The sequence below is a fragment of the Muntiacus reevesi genome, chromosome 6 (genome assembly GCF_963930625.1).
Source record: "Muntiacus reevesi chromosome 6, mMunRee1.1, whole genome shotgun sequence".
In the NCBI taxonomy this organism is placed as follows: domain Eukaryota; kingdom Metazoa; phylum Chordata; class Mammalia; order Artiodactyla; family Cervidae; genus Muntiacus; species Muntiacus reevesi.
The window spans coordinates 8,433,938-8,447,483 of NC_089254.1; the positions used below are offsets into that span (position 1 = coordinate 8,433,938).

Here is a 13,546-nt window from a genome sequence, read left to right on the forward strand (position 1 = left end):
CTTTTAAGTCTTGACAAGGAAATCTGATAAGGGATGATGTAGGACTCCTGGTTTGCTGCTTATTTTTTATACCATTTCCTGCAGTCCGAATCTTTGCATTTTTCAGTTACAAGAGTAGCCCAGTTCCTAAGGTTGTTGTTATGAAAGGTGTCGAGCATGTCGCAGCATGGCTGTTCGGTAGAGTTCTTTGCTAGGGGGAACCGCTGCCCCCCAGTCTGTGTCCCCCCACTTGTGCTCCCACCGCTCCCAGAGGTAGAATCAGGAGCTTCACCTGCCGTGAGAATGAACACTGGCCCCAGACCCAAGTCACCGCTTCAGGAAAGGGCTTGATCCTTAACAGAAGTGGGATGTAAATGTCAGAGTCTTAGCTGGGGTTCCTTTGAGACCTAGCAGGAAATTCTCTTATTCTTTCAGGCCATTCTATCGGGAAGATCTGAAGTTAGCTTGTTGTTATTGTTTAGTCGCTCAGTCCTGTCTCACTCTCTGCAACCCCATGCATCACCAGGCTCCTCTGTCCCTGGAATTTCCCAGGCAAGAATACTGGAGTGCGTTGTCATTTCCTTCTCCAGGGGATCTTCCTGACCCAGGGACTGAACCCAGGTCTCCTGCATTGGCAGGGGAATTCTGACACCCAAGTTAGCCAGCAGTCATATTTTTGAGCTCCATGAGGGAGGCAGCTGTCTGGGATAAAACAGAGTGGTGATGAAACATGGAGGGAGGTGGAGTCACTGGGGGACACGATGAGGACGTTACCTGAGCCCCCAACTTTAGCTACCCCTTGGGCCTGCTCTACCTGTGTGTTCCCAGCGATGGGAGCCAAACCATTCCTTCTGCTTTAAGCTACATTCTCCTTGTTCCAAAACTTTTCTCTAAAGAGTCCTAGCAAAGCTTCTTTCCATGCATATTCAAACACCTATTTCCCCCTTTCCTGATTTAACGAAGTAGGATCATTCTGTACATCTTGCTTAATAATTTGCCTTTTCACTTAACGTGTCATTGGCACTTTTTGAGGTGGTACATTTAAAACAACCACATTCTTTGGAGAAAAATAGAGTATACCATATGAACACGTCGTTCCTCCATTATTTTTACATGGTTCATTGATGAATGGACATTTTGATGGTTTCTGTTTTGGGTATTACAGCCTGCAATGTACTTCTTAATAAAAATAGGCACTTAGGTAGGCATATAAGATAAATTCCTGGCGATGGCATTTCTGGGTTAATCATTTCATGGAATTCTTCATAGAAATGCCCAAATTGCCTTCCAGGAAAGTCGTGTCAACACTAGGCTCATAACAATAGCATACGTGAAAGAGGCCCTTTTCCCCAAATCCTCACCAAGATGTAGGGTGTTGTTACTCTTTTTAATCCTTTGCAGACTCTAAGGTAAATATATATCTCATTGTTTTCAGATGTGATCTTTAAATGCTAGTGGGTTGAGACTCCTTCCTTCTGCTTAATGGTCATGTGTGTTTATCTGAGACACACTTGCCTATTTTCTGCTGGGGTCTTCATGTTTTCCCTGCTGATTTGTGATAGCTCATCATATATCAAGTATATCAATTCACTGCCTGTTAATAGCTTACCATTCTTTTCTAAGTAATCTCAGTTTTTAAAATTTTAATTGATGAAGTCTTCTGCTAGGCAGAAAATTCAGTTTTCACAGAGCCAAATATATAAACACTTTGCTTTTATTATTCATTTAAAAAGTCCTCAATAGTGTTTTGAATTTACTCCTAACACTTATTCCAAAATCTTTTAATAACAACCTATAAAGAATACAATTTTGTTGGATAGAAGATTGTGTGCTAGCACTTTCAGACTATTAGATGTAATTGGTAAAAATTTTGTGAGGAAATTACTATGTGTCTCTTTTAAAACTATTCTAATTCAATGTATGTGGTGATTTTTCCCTCTGAAAAATTTGTTCATAGTCCACCCTTCAATTAAGTAATGATGAGTAAGGGTTGAGATGAGGGCTAACAGACTGGGTTCTAGATCATCTCTGACCATCTTGGTCAATGACTTCCATGAATCGTGGCCCTCAGGTTTAATGTCCTTCATCTGAAAGGAGAGGGTTGAACGAAATAAGCTTTGAAAAACCTTTCTAGCTCCAAATTTCCAAGCATGTATGAATTCTTTGCTCATATTTTTATTTAAATATTGTACTAAGTGATAAGTCATTTTCTAATACACAGTAAGTAGTATTCCATAGTTTTTTCTAAGGTTCTTTTTTGGGGGGGTGGTTAGAGGAAGGAAATTATATTTATTAAGTGCCTATCAGGTTCTAGGCACTGTACATATATGGTGTTACTTAGTGTACACAACAAACTTTGAGATGGAAAATGCAAATCCATTTTACAAACAAGGAAACTATAGTCCATTGAGGTTGTGACGGAACAATTGGTGGGCTTATGAAAAAAATGAAATAAAATACACCTTGACCCTTAACCTATATATATAAAATTTAACTCAGTATGACTCACAATCCTAAATGTCAGAGCTAAAGCTATAAAACTTCTAGACGATCAGGAACAAGACAAGGGTGCCCACTCTCACCACTACTATTCAACATAGTCTTGGAAGTTTTGGCCACAGCAATCAGAGCAGAAAAAGACGTAAAAGGAATCCAGATAGGAAAAGAAGAAGTGAAACTCTCGCTGTTTGCAGATGACATGATCCTCTACATAGAAAACCCTAAAGACTCTTCCAGAAAATTACTAGAGCTAATTAATGAATATAGTAAAGTTGCAGGATATAAAATTAACACACAGAAATCCCTTGCATTCCTATATACTAACAATGCAAAAACAGAAAGAGAAATTAAGGAAACAATACCATTCACCATTGCAACAAAAAGAATAAAATACTTAGGAGTATATCTACCTAAAGAAACAAAAGACCTGTACATAGAAAACTATAAAACACTGATGAAAGAAATCAAAGAGGACACAAACAGATGGAGAAACATACCGTGTTCATGGATTGGAAGAATCAATATTGTCAAAATGGCTATTCTACCCAAAGCAATCTATAGATTCAATGCAATCCCTATCAAGCTACCAATGATATTTTTCACAGAACTAGAACAAATAATTTCACAATTTGTATGGAAATACAGAAAACCACGAATAGCCAAAGTAATCTTGAGAAAGAAGAATGGAACTGGAGGAATCAACCTGCCTGACTTCAAACTCTACTACAAAGCCACAGTCATCAAGACAGTATGGTACTGGCACAAAGACAGAAATATAGATCAATGGAACAGAATAGAAAGCCCAGAGATAAATCCACGAACCTATGGACACCTTATCTTTGACAAAGGAGGCAAGGATATACAATGGAAAAAAGACAACCTCTTTAACAAGTGGTGCTGGGAAAACTGGTCAACCACTTGTAAAAGAATGAAACTAGAACACTTTCTAACACCATACACAAAAATAAACTCAAAATGGATTAAAGATCTAAATGTAAGACCAGAAACTATAAAACTCCTAGAGGAGAACATAGGCAAAACACTCTCCGACATAAATCTCAGCGGGGTCCTCTATGACCCACCTCCCAGAATATTGGAAATAAAAGCAAAACTAAACAAATGGGACCTAATGAAACTTAAAAGCTTCTGCACCACAAAGGAAACTATAAGTAAGGTGAAAAGACAGCCCTCAGATTGGGAGAAAATAATAGCAAATGAAGAAACAGACAAAGGATTAATCTCAAAAATATACAAGCAACTCCTGAAGCTCAATTCCAGAAAAATAAATGACCCAATCAAAAAATGGGCCAAAGAACTGAACAGACATTTCTCCAAAGAAGACATACAGATGGCTAACAAACACATGAAAAGATGCTCAACATCACTCATTATTAGAGAAATGCAAATCAAAACCACAATGAGGTACCATTACACGCCAGTCAGGATGGCTGCTATCCAAAAGTCTACAAGCAATAAATGCTGGAGAGGGTGTGGAGAAAAGGGAACCCTCTTACACTGTTGGTGGGAATGCAAACTAGTACAGCCACTATGGAGAACAGTGTGGAGATTTCTTAAAAAACTGGAAATAGAACTGCCATATGACCCAGCAATACCACTTCTGGGCATACACACTGAGGAAACCAGATCTGAAAGAGACACGTGCACCCCAATGTTCATCGCAGCACTGTTTATAATAGCCAGGACATGGAAGCAACCTAGATGCCCATCAGCAGATGAATGGATAAGGAAGCTGTGGTACATATACACCATGGAATATTACTCAGCCGTTAAAAAAATTCATTTGAATCAGTTCTAATGAGATGGATGAAACTGGAGCCCATTATACAGAGTGAAGTAAGCCAGAAAGATAAAGAACATTACAGCATACTAACACATATATATGGAATTTAGAAAGGTGGTAACGATAACCCAATATGCAAAACAGAAAAAGAGACACAGAAGTACGGAACAGACTTTTGAACTCTGTGGGAGAAGGTGAGGGTGGGATGTTTCAAAAGAACAGCATGTATATTATCTATGGTGAAACAGATCACTAGCCCGGGTGAGATGCATGAGACAAGTGCTCGGGCCTGGTGCACTGGGAGGACCCGGAGGAGTCGGGTGGAGGGGGAGGTGGCGGGGGCGGGGGGGGGATTGGGATGGGGAATACGTATAACTCTATGGCTGATTCGTGTTAATGTATGACAAAACCCACTGAAATGTTGTGAAGTAATTGGCCTCCAACTAATAAAATAAAACAAAAAAAACAAAAAAAACTTCTAGAGGAAAGCATAGGAGAAAATCTTGGCGACTTTGAACTTGGCAAAGACTTTCAAACACACCACTGAAAGCAGAGAACCCAAAAGGAAGAATCCATAGATGACACTGCATCAAAAGCTTTAAAGTCTTGCTCTTCAAACAACACAGTTACAAAAACCATAAGTCAAGTCACAGCCTAAGCAAAAGTATTTGCAAGACATATATCTAGCAAAGGAATTGTGTCTAAGCTATATAAAGAACTCATGACTAATTAACGAGATAAACAAACCAACGGAAACTGGTAAAATTTGATAAGACACGTCACTAAAGAAGAAATGTGGATGCCAAATAAAAACATGAGAAGAAGGACAACATCGGCATCCATAGGGGAATGCACATCAAGACCACAATGAGCATCACTTCACACACATCAGAATGGCTAAAGTGGGAAGAAGTTGACCGGACCAAGCCTTGGGAGGATAGGAAGGAGCCAGAAACCTCATACACTGCTGCTGGAGATGCGAAAGACGACAGCTGCTTTGGAAAACTGGCGGTGTCTTAAAAATGTAAACATACACTTAACTATGACTCAAGAGAAAAGAAATCACATGTTTATACAAAGATTTGTACATAAATGTTCACAGCAGCTTTATGATAAAAATAAAAAACTGGAAACATCTTAAACAAGCATCAACAGGTAAATGGGTAAACAAACTCTGGCAGATCCAAACAATGAAATTAAATAAATAGAAATATCTGGAGTAAGTAAGAATATGTAGAATAAAAAGGAGTAAATAATAATAGAAGAGAATAAAATACCGATACACACAAAAGCATAGATGAATCTCAAAATAATTATGGTGAACGAAGTCAGAAAAAATCAAGTAGATATTGTATGACTCCATTTACATAAAATCTTATAACAGAATCTGTAGTGACAGAAAGTGAATTAGTGGCTGTCTGTGGCTGGAGGACTTACAAAGAGGCAAGAAGAAACTTTGGTGGGTGACAGACAGGTTCACAATACTGATTATGGTGATGGTTTCATGGATGTTTATAGCCAACAAAACATTAAACTGTACACTTAAGCATATGCAGCTTTTTAAGGTCTGTTTTATCCACTTTAAACTTGTAAAAATGAATATATTCAGAGAGAATTTCTTTGATGCAGTATAACAGATAAATGCACTAGTACTGAAGACAACTAACATCAACTTCATTTAAATAAAAGAATTTGCCAAGTTTTCAGCCTTTTTTAAAGAAAGCTTTTAATGGACAGCTTAGTTACTTATGTATAAAGAAAACTTTTTAGTTAATCATTGCATGTTTATACCAGTATTCCTCTGCCATATATTCCTTGCATTAAAATTTTTTATTAACCTCAGAATGACTTTCACTGATATCACCCAGAGTGGTGATAAATTAATCTCTTAGGCATAGAGAAGAATGTTGGGTGTATCGACTTTTATTTTCATCTGGAAAATAAAAAGTGCTTAAGATTCTTTACTTAAGAGGTGATCTTAGAATAATTTCACTCTGGTATTATTTGCAAAACCAATGTGTTTTTATTTTCTTAAAAAATGAAACTCCTTACCTATGATAATCAGATGTTTTAAACATAAACAGATTTTTAAAAACATAATCTCTCCCATTCTGTTGTTGAATTGATTTGTAAGCAAATACCTCATAATCATTAAGTCCAAATTAGAGCCCCTTCAAGGCAGCCATGCATGAGGACACATGTGTTGTTTCTTCTGCTGGTACTGCCCTTTCTCCAAACATTTTCAAAACTTTTTTTGGGTAGAGTAGTCTTTGAGCTAAAAGGAAAATTAGCCTTTTTATTATAGTTAAAAATTGTTCAAAATATTATTGCAAAGTTTTTTAACCTACACAGTCTACCAGGGCTGGTTCCACATCACTTTAGACTATTTTCAAAAATTCCCCCAAATTAAATCCCCAAACAAAAATTTGCAATAATATTTTGAAAAAATTCTACTCTTGCTAGACTAGACTAGTAGGTTGCTTGACTAATATCCTCATACAGCAGCATGTCTTTGTATTTTCAACAATAAAGAAATAAGGCATTTCATCTTTTACATTTAAAACTGTCATTAATACATTAGTTCCTCGTGGAGGAACCAAGACTTAAAATACATATACAATAATATGATGTTAATAAAAACAGAAACTACCAATACTAAGATCATTTTAGCTGTTATAATTTAAATATTAGAAAATGAGTTTTTCTTGATCCAAATTAGTGAAATCTTAAAAAAAAGACTGTCTCCAGAGACCATCATGTAAGAAGACTATGTCATTTTCAGACACATTCTGAAATTCTAACTCATTTAGCAGTAGAATTACAGAATAAGGTTTTAATTAAATTTGTTTCTCAAAAACCTGTCAGATATCCATTTCTTTGGGAGACACTTCCACCAGTTAGCTGCCCAATTTCCCAGGTTGAGCTTTATTCATTACTATTAAGACCATTAGAGATATTAAGAATATTAGAGAGATTACATTTATTGCTTTTTCATCTTACCAGAAAACACAGGCTGTCTTGCTAGACTAAATGAGTATCTTTAAAGGCATGCAGGCACGACATCCCCACAACAATTTCAAGGAAGCTATTCAAAGTACCAGTGATGTCACCAACAGGCATAACTTGCCTCTCCTTTAAAAGAAGAAATGAGCAAGTTAGAGCTGAAGCTACAAAGAATATGTAGTCCATTGGCATTCCTGTAGAGGGCCCTGTTTAGATAACTAATCTGTGTGCTCACACAGACTAGGAGTCTTAGGAGCAGAATCCAGGCCAAGGGATGTCTCAGCTGAGTCTTCTCGGCAGAAAGCTCTTTAACGTGATGCCCAAGCCTTTAACATAGCTAACTAAAAGCGCTCCGCTCACGGAATGGTTAGAATGTTTGTTTCTGTGGCGAGTTCCTAACAAAGATTAACAAGGCTACAGTGACCACAAGCGTTGCAAAACCCACAAAATTCGGATCACCTCGCTCACAAGACATTTATGGTCTCTACGTTCTCTTCTTTTGGAACACAAATGACTGTAACTGGAGATCTTCACAAGGACGCTGAGACATCCTAATGGAGGCCCTTGGGGACTGATCGGAATGCCTAAGCCGTGAACTTGGCCACCTCGCCAGCTCCCATGGAGAGCGGTCCAGCCACCACAGCCCGTTCTTTAAGATTTGCGTGACCACTTTGACCTGCTCTCACGGATCCTATTCTGGTAAGTTGCAGGAGACCTTGTTTTTGTTGGTTTTATTTCGAAATGCAGCTTGCCCCAATAAAAATACTGGAGCTCATAGGCCATCCCAGACTAACACATAAAACTCATATAACCCAGGCTTTTGGATGTAACCTTTGCTCCTGAGGAAGCTTCTACCAATCACATCGAGCAAGAAGAGGAGAAACTGTTGGCACTGGAGCAAGTATGATTCAGGTTCAAATCTCAGATTTTCACATCACTGTGCAGGCTCCCAGTGTACACAGAAGCTTCATAACCTCCCCCTCTCTGACTTCATCTGTGTCCAGTGGGAAGTGGGCATAGCCAGGGATACAGCTGGCCTCCTCCTCACCAGGAAGTGACCAGTTGTACATCTCCAGGAGGATCTCCAGCCAACTTTGCTGCCACTGCTAGGATGAGATTGTACCCTAGTGGCACCTGCTTCTGAGCTGTGTAATCACAGAGTCAGTAGACACATATCTTATGTGATGTCTGTAGAACATATCATTGACTGTAAGGCTCAATTTAAAAGGAGAAGGGCCAAGCATGTGGCATCTCAAACTGACTTCTTAAAAGGTGATCTGGATTTGTATGTGTGCATGTGTGTTTCCTCAGTCGTGCTAACTCTTTTGTGACCCCACGGACCATAGCCCACCAGGCTCCTCTGTCCATGGGATTTTCCAGGCAAGAATACTGGAGTGGGTTGACAATTCCTTCCCCAAGGGGTTTTCCTAACCCAAATCTAACCCAGATCTCCTGCATTGGCAGGTGGATTGTTTAGCACTGAGCTAACTGGGAAGCCCTTTGAATTTGCATATTTGTGTGTATAACTCAAAGAGTGAGATCAGATTTTTGTAAACTGGTCAGAAAACACCAACCTAGGAGATGCTAAAGGAAGAATCATCAGAATGCCTCCTTCTTCACAACTACCCTTTCAGAGTTGTTAATTTCCAATTCTAAGTATCAGGAAATAAGGGCCACTGGTGATTTTACTTGAGTATCTATGCTCCGATAAATGGCTAGGTGACGTGTCAGCCTTTCCATCTCCCTTTATTAACTGTCCTCAGTTCATACTTGATGGCAGCCCATGAAAGAAAGTTGCCTCCAAACCTTCCTGAGAAACTCCTCCACCCAGAAACGCCTGCAAGCAGAATTTAAAGGAGACCCCTTGTTTCTGCTTATTTTTCTAGTGGCTGGGCTCCCCAGCCCCACTCCCTTTTCCCGTGGCCAGCACAAGCGCTCTGGATGCGTCACAGAGCCTCACTTCACTGTCAGACACAGCCCGAAGGGCCCGCGTCCCTGAAGGATGGGAGAGCTCAGCGCTCACAGCACTGAGCCCCTGGCCTTTTCTTGTCAGGGATGTGGCCGGAGAAAGCTGCGGGCCATGTACCTGCGTGGGAAATGGGGGGACCTCTTGCTGACTGGGCTCTCTCACAGCCTGTCATTGCAAAATGAAACTTGCTGTGTTCCTAATCCAGAGAGGCAGCTGGAATCTTCATCCATCTGCTGTCGAAGGCACCGTTAATGTCATATTGGATTAGGTGATAAAAGTGAGATAAATCCTGTAACCACTTATCTCACCCACACCACGAAGAGAAGAGTGAAGCAGAGCGGGCTGGGTACCAGGCCAGAGGGCGGTGAGAGGACTGCTCCCCGAGCCACGTCCGGGTAAGGAGGGCATTTGGTTTGCTGCCTGGATCACCACGTGATCCCTCTCCAGGGGCCTCGTGGAGTGCGAGCCAAGTTTATTCCACCCAGTAGGACTGACTTTCTCAGTTGGTTTCTTTATTTTCTAGGTAAAACACACCTATAAGGAAATAACCTTCATTACTTGCTACCGCTGAGAGAGCCTGTCTCCATAACTGATTCTTTTTCCCAGTGTGATTCTCCAGAGTGAAGGGTGGAGGGCTGGAGTGGGGTGAAGAAGGCCGTATTTTCCTCTCACTTTGTCTCCCCCAAAGAACCTAGGAGAGAGGCCAGAACCCTACTCACTGTTCATTTAAAGAGGACCTATATGGTTTGTTGGGTTTCCCTGGTGGCTCAGAGGTAAAGCATCTGCCTGCCAACGCAGATCCCTAGGTCAGGAAGATTCCCTGGAGAAGGAAATAGCAACCCACTCCAGTGTTCTTGCCTGGGAAATCCCATAGACCGAAGGGACTAGTGGGCTGCAGTCCATGGGGTCGCAAAGAGCCAGATTAGCGACTGAACAACAGTCTGGTTTGCTGCTCTTTACCCAGTAGAGCAAGCCCAGGTCATCACTCACAAGGAGCTAGTGAGAAGGAAACCATGCTGAGCTTGTAGATGGGAATCCTGGCTTCAGATCCAGACTCTGACTTCACCAACCATGTGAACTTTCTGGACTTTGTGTCCTCGTTCATAAACTGCAGAGATTCTCAGAATCTTGAGATTCTGAGAAAGGAAGAATCAAGTGAGAGGAGGGATATGAAAACACTTCATATGTGGAAAAAGAGATGTAAAAACATAAGGCTTTTATTACCGCCCACTAGTCCAAGGGTCCCAATCTGGTCATCAGAGGGGTCTGGAAGCTTATTTAAAAAGTATGGGCTGTATAGCCCAGGGAACTCTGCTCAATGTTATGGGGCAGCCTGGATGGAAGGGGAGTTTGGGGGAGAATGGATCCATGTGTATGTATGGCTGAGTCCCTCTGCTGTTCACCTAAAACTATCACAACATTGTTAAATTGGCTATATCCCAATATAAAATTTAAAACATTTTTAATTAATAAAGACATCTGGAAAACAACCCCAAAAGCATGGAATTCTGGGGCCAACCCAGACCTACCAAATTAGAATCTCAGGGGTAAGGCCTGGAAATAAGTACATTTAGAGCTGCGTGAGCAATTCTGATGCTTACTCAGGCTTGGGTTTGAACTTCTTAAAAATGAGAATTGTGTATCTTAGTATTTTAAAAGACCTCCACACCTAGCACACAGTGTTTATATAGCAAAACAGTGACCAAATGTTCTCTGTACAAATATTTATTGAGCACATACTGGGTGCCAAGTGCCAAGCAGCATGCTAGACACCAGGAAGACACACACAGCAAATCCTGGCCCACACTGAACCTGGGCTCTGCCTGTTGGTGGGGTAGGTGTTAGATGCAGGCACAACAGTTTCACTGCAATATACTGGCTACTATCAGAGAGTTCAAGCCACTGAAGTGTTTTAAGCAGTCTTTTGATATGGTCTGATGTCCTTGAACTTGTCAGTCTTGTCTTGATGATTAATGCCTGAGAACACTCTATTTTCAATGCTTTGTTAGGGGCAATATTTCCTGCAGAAAATAGTGAGAAGCATGTTGGGGGTGATTGCTAATGGAAATATGAAGTCTGAATACCAAAGGACATGCCATGAAAGGGAAGAATGAGAAAAGAGATCTTCTGGGAAGATGAAAAGAATTTTCAAAACATAAAGAGATTGCGAAAAGAAAAGTTAAAATTCCAATATCTGTCTTGGGATGTGAAGAACAACAGAAAGTTCTCAGTTCCACCCAAAATGGCCCATCAACCCCAGTGTCTGGCTAACCCTAACATAGCTGGCTGACCTGAGTTTTGCCCATCCCTTGAACCAAACTTGAACCCTATGTAAGCGCTGAAGTCATTTGGAAGATCATTTGAAAATATTTTTCTATCTTGGCCTCCTGGCTTGGACTGAGAATGCTCTGAGGAGGGCCCTGTGGAATCACAGAGGGGAGAGAGTGCTTTCTTTCTATATTTATATGTGCTTTTTTGATGATATCCTTGCAAGTGTTGGCCGGCAAATGAATGATGAGCATTGAGAAACTCCTTGATTTGTGCAGGGTGGTGTTAGCAAACAGTTTCCCATCAAGGCATTATGGTTGGAGAAGAAGCGCTGGATTCAAAGTGAGAAGCCATAGTTCTGGTGTCTTGCTCTAAGCCAGCCATTTGATACATGCTGCTAAAGGAAGGAAGGAGTGAATAAATGAAGGAAAGCAGGTAGGTCTGATTAAGACGTTTCACGTGGGTTCTTTGGTTCATTGGTACAGAATCTGCCTGCCCATGCAGGAGACAGGGGTTCAGTCCCCGATCCGGGAAGATCCCACATGCTGCAGAGCAACTAAACCCATGCGCCACTTAGAGTCTGGGAGCCGCAGCTCCTGAGCCCATGTGACCAAGAGTTGTGCTCTGCAATGAGAGAAGCCACTGCAGTGAGAAACCGTACCGCAACTAGAGAGTAGCCCCTGCTCCCTGCAGCTAGAGAGAAAGCCCGAACAGCAACAGAGACCCAGCACAGTCAAAAATGAATAACTAAAATGATACAAAGAAAGACTTCACGACACATGAGACTAAATTACAGCAACCACAGAAATCAAGGATCAGGGGGTTACCATATTGGGGGTGTAAATGTATCCCAGATGCCGAGCTAGCAGTGGAAACTTGAGATGTTGTAGCTCCTTCTAGGTGTTCACAACCTGAGACCCACTGAGCAATAAATTCAGAATTCCACAGGCAGCTGGTACAGAGAGTTCTGATATTGGGTGTGCGTTGGGGAGGGGTTAGGACTCTGAGTCCTGAAGAGAGAAGAGGTTTGAATAGACAGACGAGAGGGGAAGAAAGCATATTAAGGAACAGGCTAAGCAAGCATGCAGAAGTCTTAGAATCATGAGGATAACGTCTATGAGACAGCGGGCTGACCCAGATGATGGGAGGAGGTGCTGGGAGGTCACTGGGGAGCTGGCGGGCCTTGAAGGGGGCAAAGCAACGAGCGCTTGGTGTAGTAGAAGCTCAGGAAGGAACAAGCCACCACCGGAGGCTCTAGGGTGGAAGAGCAGTGTGCCCGGTGACATCTCTGGCAGAGTGGGTACCTCCCACTCACCCCGGGATGACTCTTGCGCCTTTGCTTGGCTGCTGAGGTTGAGGGAAATGCAGGGATCATGTCTGTGGCTCTCCAGGTGAGCAGGTCCCCAGACTGGCCCTTCCCATGCTCGCTTGTCCAAAAATTAACCAACATGATGGAGAGTAGATTACACACTCTCAAAACAAACCAAGAACCTCTTCCCTCTAATAGGATTCGCCAGATGACAGATGATGCCAATCCCTGTAATTACTTAGATACTTTAATTGACTTTCGGTGGCAGTAATAAGTAACTGGAGTTCAGGCTTGTAGAATTTCCTTCCTAATTGTGGCTGTTAAACTAGTCATTATAGGGATAAATAACACGCCACTTTATTTAAACCGTTTCCTCCGTTCATGCAAGTTCCGGCCGAAGTGCCCGACACTTGCAGGGCCTAGGAGAGCGGTTTGGGAGTGGGGGGCCCGGCGGAGCAGCGTTGGGAGGGCTGCTCAGGCTGGCTGGCTGCTTCATTTGAATTAACAAGCCACACGTTTCCAACACTGACGCATTTCCTAGTACTTCGACTTTAAAAGGCTGTAGAAAGGATAATTGACCGCAGCTTGTCAGCACCAGCGATTTACTGTCATTAGTGCAAACTCAGATGAATTCTTTTAATATCATGGAATATAAAAAATGGGCAGCGAGTCTCCCTGCTCTGTAAGTTAAGACTACTTAAACATCTTTTCACACTTG

At 41.6% G+C, this 13,546-nt stretch overlaps 1 pseudogene; it reads right to left on the minus strand.

The window, feature by feature from the left end:
• Positions 1–7,129: 7,129 nt before the first annotated feature.
• On the minus strand, positions 7,130–8,058 carry LOC136171208 (magnesium transporter NIPA2 pseudogene; annotated as a pseudogene).
• Positions 8,059–13,546: the final 5,488 nt, after the last annotated feature.